Source organism: Quercus robur, chromosome 1 (genome assembly GCF_932294415.1).
Source record: "Quercus robur chromosome 1, dhQueRobu3.1, whole genome shotgun sequence".
Lineage (NCBI taxonomy): Eukaryota > Viridiplantae > Streptophyta > Magnoliopsida > Fagales > Fagaceae > Quercus > Quercus robur.
Genome location: NC_065534.1, coordinates 30945925 through 30953644, shown reverse-complemented (window position 1 = coordinate 30953644; position 7720 = coordinate 30945925).

Here is a 7720-nt window from a genome sequence, read left to right as displayed (position 1 = left end):
AAAATAAGTTTATGGATTGAATAATAACATCCGATTAACACAAAATTTGATATGTTTGTTAAGAATATAAAGAACATTAAATCAAAAGGATATATTTTCAAAATATATAATCATGTTAATTTTTTTTTTAGTGAAAATTGTAATCATTGGTTGCAATCAAGTTTGTAGCCAAACGTTATCCTTAAATTAAAATTTTTTTGTGTTATCTCCCTTTAGTTCATAAAGAATTTAAACTTATGTGTGAGGAAAAAATAGTTAAATGATTATATTAACACTTTTCTATTATTAGTTCAATTTCAATTTACCTTTTTTAACGCAATACATCAATACTCAATTTATCGTAAATATATATAGATGGATAGAATGACAATTTATAAAAAATAAATAAAAAATAAATAAATAAAAAAGGATGAAATAATTATTTTTTTGAAGGGTAAATTTCATTATAATACCCTGAGGTTTGGGTTAATACCAACTAGGTTCAAGACTTTTCAAAACTTACCAATTTAGTCCTTAAAATCAACTTAGTCCCTAAGACAGTTGAGAAAAAAATGACTAACATGCCTAACAATGTTTAGAAACTAAATTTGGCTTTAGGACCAAATTAGTTGGTTTTTAAAAGCCTTTGACCTAGTTGGCATTTGCCCAAACCTTAAGATATGTTAATGAAATTTACTCTTTTTTAAATTTCAAAGATAAAAAATAAAAAATGAACCAAATTTTATGAAGATTTTTTTTTTTTTTTCCATATTGATTTGTCATTTAAGCTCATAACCGGTATTTTCTGATCACTATAGATTGCTGTAATTTTGTATCAAGGTCATTGATGTGCATATAAAGGGAGAGAAAAAGTCAAAATTATTGGGTTATAGATTGACCTTGTTAGTTAATTCAATTACCCACGTTGATTAATTAGGTCAAATTACATACGAATCATGGAATCACACACAAATCAACAAATAAACTAAAGCACAGCAGAAATTAAATTGACATGGTAATTTGTTGACTAATGGGGAAAACTTCTCATAAGGCAAAAACCCCATGGGTGAATTTCAAGTTACCACTCCCAAGAATCCACTAATCAAGAATCAAGCGGTTACAAGTATAAGGAATCTTACCACTATTCTGGACTATCTAAAAATACTAACTTACAACTAAACCTTTACTTTAATACCCAATTGAACTTGCTCTTATAGAGACTTCTTCCTGTATGCACGGATCCCAGTACGTGTCTGACTTTCCAACAATTGATATTTGTTGATGGATGCAAAGTTTCTTCATTTCAAAGCACGCTGAAGATCTAGAAGCACTTGGTTACAAAACCTTAAGGTGTACAAGTATGCAGTAGCTTCTCACAGAGTATATGAGTTCTATAATCTAAGTCTCTACATCTTTTATGACTTTAAAATAAAGCTTTTATATGCTAAGAGTTTAGTGAATGAAACCCTAGCAATTCAAGTCATCATGGGCCGAAATTCTGATATGAGAATTCTGGATTTGTGTAACTCAATAGATCGAAAGGTGTCAAGCTTGTGTCAAGAATTACTCATTAAGTCTCAATAGATGCTAGTGTCGAGCTTGTGTCGAGATTAGTGTTAAGATTCACTATTTCAACTTTTCTTCACTTGTTTCTTGTTTCAATCTTCATGTCTTTAATGATACCACTTTTTTGTCTTATCAACACACTTCTTGATATCCTAAACACACTTAAATCTATCCAATTACAATTAAAGTGCATTTTATCAAAGGATATGCTAATGCATTGAAAATATTACCCCAATAGGAGAGAGACAAAAAAAAAATCTCTCTCGTCTGATGTGAATATAGCTTGGATTCAAGTTTTTAATTGATATCTGGTTCACAAAATCTCTGTAATCAAACAATAAAAGAACCAAGAACAATAACAAATTTGTGTGCAAGCTGGCAAGATCACAAAGTGACTAGGAGAAACAAACCAAGCAACATGTATATATATATATATATATATATAATTGCAAACCTCATGCAGGAGAGTATGGAGTTCTGCCATGTGGCGTACTTAATGAATATAATTGAAAAAATTTTAAGCCACTTAATTTAGAGATAAGAACAAATTTAAAAATAGAGACTCTTTATTTCCTTTGGTTTAATGTTTCAAGGAAACTTTTTGTTACATTTTTTATTCAATGTTTTAAGACTACCATTTGTTTCATTTAGTTCAATGTTTTAAGACTTTTCCTCTCTCTCTCTCTCTCTCTCTCTCTCTCTCTCTCTCTCTCTCTCTCTCTCTCTCTCTCTCTCTCAAAAAATCCTTACATTTCCATTCACTCTTTTCACTTTTACTCATTTACATATACATGACCACAGCCCTTCATGTCATCTCATCTTAAATACATTCAAACCAAAAATGATGTCATTTACCTTCAACCTCTCAATAACATATATAACTCCAACATTGCAGTACCATTTGATCCTAACTCGTACGAGTAGGCTATGAGTCTATAACAAACAAAAGGGGTTTTCCTTTTTTATTCAATGATGGTAGCTTATGGCTTTGACGTTGAAGTCAAACATTGTGGATTTTGTGAAGGTTATGATTCACTTTGAGTCTTTGGTTGTTTGGGATTTTGGTTTGGAAAAGTCATAAATATATTTTTTTTTAGAACTAAAGAAAAAGAAAATGAAATATTCTAATTGATTATTTATGAAGTTAGCTTTTTTTTTCTTTTTCTTTTTTGTGTGTGTGTTAGAACTCATAATTCGCACGTTAGTATTTTTTTTTTTTTTTTCTTTGGGTTACAACTCATAATTAGTAGGTTTCTTTATACGTTTTTGTTTATTGCTATTTTGTGCAGCATGAGCCACAGTGATAAAATAAAAATCAATGATGGTTTCAAAATATTTTTTGCTTTTTTTTAAAGGATACATAAACTCAACTAAAGACAATTAAATTTTGATAAATGGATGTGTTTTAGCCAACTTCTATTTTTTATTCACATTCTCTTTATGTTTATACTTACAAATGATTTTCTTAATTTCATTGAGATAATGAATTGGGTGTTTGTGATTGAGGTCTCCATATTTGGTTGTGAGAATAGAGTGGTTCAGGAAGTGTTTGAGAGGTTGCTTAAATTTATGTAATTTTGGGATATAAAAGTATTTTATGCTTTAAATTCTTATTTATAGGTTTCAAATTTTTTTAATATTATAATATGATAATGTTATACAAATTTTTTAAATAAATTATGAATTAAGAAAATCAAGTTTCAAAGTATTCAACAATATTATGGGCAAACATAAATATTATACAACAAAATAAGTATTATATGTAGGTATTAATATACATAAAAATGATTTCAAATGAAATTGTAAAATAGTATTCATCTTGATTTTTTTTTTTTTTTTTTTTTTAGAGAGAGTGTTTCAACCTATGACGTCCACTCTTGATGATAGATCTTCATCATTAAACCAAGGCACCAATCAATCTTTAGTGTAGGCAGGGATTGAATCTCAGAACTCTTATTTAACTATTAGAAACTTTAACAATTGAGTTAACTAAAACCCTACGTAGGACATCATCTAGTTCTTCTATAATAGGGAAAACCATGAACTTTTCAATGAACAAGTTTTAATACAAAGTTACAAACGCTTCATTCATGAACAATAATTATCTCATTTATATTCGAAATATACATCATCGTTTTCATAATGTGAGTAGGACCTACATTCTGTGAAAAGGATGATGCTATATTGAATGCACAATATACCTTCTTGAAAGAGAGGAAAAAGGACATGAATGAATGCAATTCCTCCAATGTTAGATAAGGTCGTGATAATCTCATGGATTGATTAGGAGCCACCTTTGATTAAGGTCTCATTTTTTATTTTTTTTTTGAAAGTTCCAACCTATGGCATCCACTCCTAATGATAGTGATAGGCCAAAAACGAATTGACCCATTGGGATTAATTAACCAATTAATTTAGCCAAGTGAATTAATTAAGTTAATTAACATGTAAATGGGTGGTAGTACAAACAAATCACCAATTAACCTAAGTATGTAGCGGAAAATAAATTTGACACGGTGATTTGTTTATGAATGGAGAAAACCAACACGGCAAAAACCCCACCAGGTGATTTTAAGGTCACCACTACCGAAATTCCACTATTATCACAACAAGTGGTTACAAGTAAAGGAATCCCAATACCTTATACCAACCTACAGTTGAACCCTTATTCCAATACCCAATTAGACTTGTTTTGTAGTGACAATTTCTCCTTTTGATGCACGGCTCCCAAGTACGTGACTAACCAATTGCGCGGATCTCAGTACGCGACTTCAATCACCAACTAGAGAAGGTTGTTCACTGCAAAGTTCTTTAGTTCATCCCAATGATGAAGATCAAGAAGATGCTTGGTTACAAAACCCTATGGTACACAAACACAACAACTTCTTCAAGAACGATGAATCAGGGCAAATTCTATCTTCGGTCACAATTTGCTTGAATAAACTTTGCTCAACACTTGTGCAACTTGTGAACACTTTGACGGTCCTTAAAATAATCATTTTATATGTCTAGGGTTGTGAGAAAAGAAAGCCCAAACACATAAAACCAGATTAGAGTCAAAACAGAACTGGAATTCTGTTTTTCATAAAGCTCGACAGATACCTGTCTGTCAAGATGCTGTCGAGCAGTTGTCGAGCCACAAGGCTGGAACAACTTCTTAAACTCGATGGATAGCTAGCTGTCAAGCTTTAATGACAAGCACTTCTTCAGCTTGTTTCTTGGACAGACTTGCATGTCTTCAATACTTGATCTTGAAACATAATTTCTTGAAGTATTAAACACATCCTAGATCTACCCAAAACCAAGCAAAGTGCATTTTGTCAAAAGATTAGCCAATTACATAAAATAGTAACATATGTTCCTAACAAGTGAATCACATATGTCCTAACAGATAGCTCTTTATCATCAAACCAAGACACCAATCGATTTTTAGTGTAAGCGGAGATTGAACCTCAAATCTCTTATTCAACTATCAGAGACTTTACTAGTTGAGTTAACTGGAACTCACAAAGTCTCAACTTAACACTATGGTTCAATGCTTGGGAACCTAGGACAAATATAGTAGTGAACCAATGGTACTTAGATTAAAGGGTTCTCCAGAAATATTCTACCTTATTCAGTCAAAAAAAGGGTTCTCCAGAAATATTGAAATCATGAACACCATGATGGCTGAATTTTACATGAATTTTGGGTTCTTATAGAGGAAAGGATCTATGGTGTAATGGGTATTTGTAAAGCACCCCACATAAGGGTGGGACCCACACTTCTGAGGTCCACTCATGTGAGGAGGTGTTTTATATACCTGTCACACTATATAATTTTTTTTTCCTTGAGTGCCTCAATTTTTTTTCCTTATAGAATGACAACGGCCGAATTGGTGTTTGTTAAAATCCAAGATCCATTGCTAATCTCCATATAGACCGACATTGTCAACAACCCTTTGAATCAATTTGATTGACGCAAAAGAGGGACAGATTGTCAGGCTAGATCAGGGCTTGAACAACCCTACAGAAGTTGGTGTTAGGGTTTGTGGCCTAAAATCCAATTTATTGGTATGTCATAAATTACTAAATAGTTTAATTACATGAGACTATCTATAAATGAACTACTGGGACATTATCTTAGTCCATAAGATGCATAGTATGTGATTTATGTGAAAAGTCACAGAAGATATAAATCACAAGTTCTTTGTAAACTCCGAATTTTAATTCATAGTCGGTGATGAAATTGGGCATTTCATATGCAAAGACTATAACATATCAACTAAGATGATTTGTCTTGATCATGGAAGTGAAGACTTCTAGTTGATATGTTGATATGTTTTAAGAGTTAAGACATATTGAACTGAACCGCTATGAAATTTATTACTCTCCTAATGACTGTCAAATAAATAATAAATCTCACTACTTCTATTTACATCAACTCTAAATCCTAAGAGAATAATAGACCTGATCATGAGATGTAGGTTGTTTTGATATATCAGGAGTGAGATATATAAGATACGATCAAAACCTCAGTATGTTGGGTAACTGCATTTAATGTTGATGGAACATATATTTTCAAGATGAAATTCATAATCTCTTAACAGAGATATAAAATATTCTCTTGAGATAAGTTTAATGGATTTGATTATTCAACGTGTTGGGCCCAACCACTTTAGTAAGGAGTTACTAAAGTATATATTTATGAAATTGGATTTTATAAATATATGATGAATAACATAAAGGGTTAAACCGGGTACTCAAGGATTAAGATGTAGTAATCTTCAAAGTGGCAGTCAATATTTATGACTTTGTATTACTACGAATATTTTAATGAAGGGGTTGAATGTATAATAAAGTTTTTGGGATATAATTTATTAATAAGGCCTAGAGTGCAATTATATTCTTATAGTGGTATTAAATATAATTAATGGTAACTTTGGATTTGTCAAGAGTTGATAGAAAAGCCCAGGACTCATTGGAGTTAGAGTCTTATTTGGTCCCTTTAGTCCCATCTCAAGCCACAAATTAAAGCCCAATTAGGTAGGCCCAAAAGGCTAACCCAATTAGATAATCAGATTTTATTTAATATGAATTATTAAATAAGTAATTACTAAGGTAGTTAGAAAGTACGTTTGATAAAAAGAAAAGAAATCAGTTTTTCTCCACAAGTTGAAGAAGAAGGATTTTTCTTTGAGAATCTATGTACAAAAGACTGATTGAGAGACCACACATCTTGGGCACCATGTGGAATTGAGATGAAGATTAAAGGTATTCTCATGTGTTGGTTTTGAATTTCACTGCATCAAGGTACGCTTCCTATTCTTTGTTCTAGAATTCAAGGTTACATGTTATCTTTCATGAATGAAGTAAACCCATGATTGTTGCTTCCGTTGTACATTTTGTATGAGATACAAACCAGATTTTCCAACAAATAGTATCATAGCGGTCTTCAATATCATACTTGTATAACATGTGATTGAGTTTTTAGAACCAAAGAAAATAGTTCTCTTGGTGATTTAATTTTCTGCAGTAACGTTTCTGCATAATTTTATTAGAGATTTATTGTGCCGTGTCAGGATTTTTAGTAGATCCATGATTGTTGCTTCCACTGTGTGTTTTGTATGAGATACAAAACCAGATTTTCTAACAAATGGTATCAAAGCGGTCTTCAATATCATGCTTGTATAACATGTGATTGAGTTTTTAGAACCAAAGAAAGTAGTTCTCTTGGTGATTTAATTTTCTGCAGTAACGTTCCTGCATAATTTTATTAGAGATTTATGCTGCCGTGTCAGGATTTTTAGTATTCATGCTTTAATGGTGCCGTATTCATAGAGTTTTATGCATCGAGGATTCAAATACTTTATTTCATATTGAATCGGTATATATATATATATATATATTGATAATGTGGAATCCATATGTCGGAAGGATTGAAGTACCTTATATCTGTTGAATCCGCATATTATATATAAAAGGTTGATACGATTTATATGTTATCAAGATTGAATCCTTATGTTGATGTTTGTTTCCTTGGCCATCTTATAAACATGTTTTAATTCCTTTTGATCCGTTTGTGATCAAGCGCTGGAATTAATGTGCCATGATTTATAGTGTCGGTGCCATGGTATATGTTAGTTTAATAATATAACTGTTATGCTTAATCATATAAAAGTTGAAGCACTAGAACC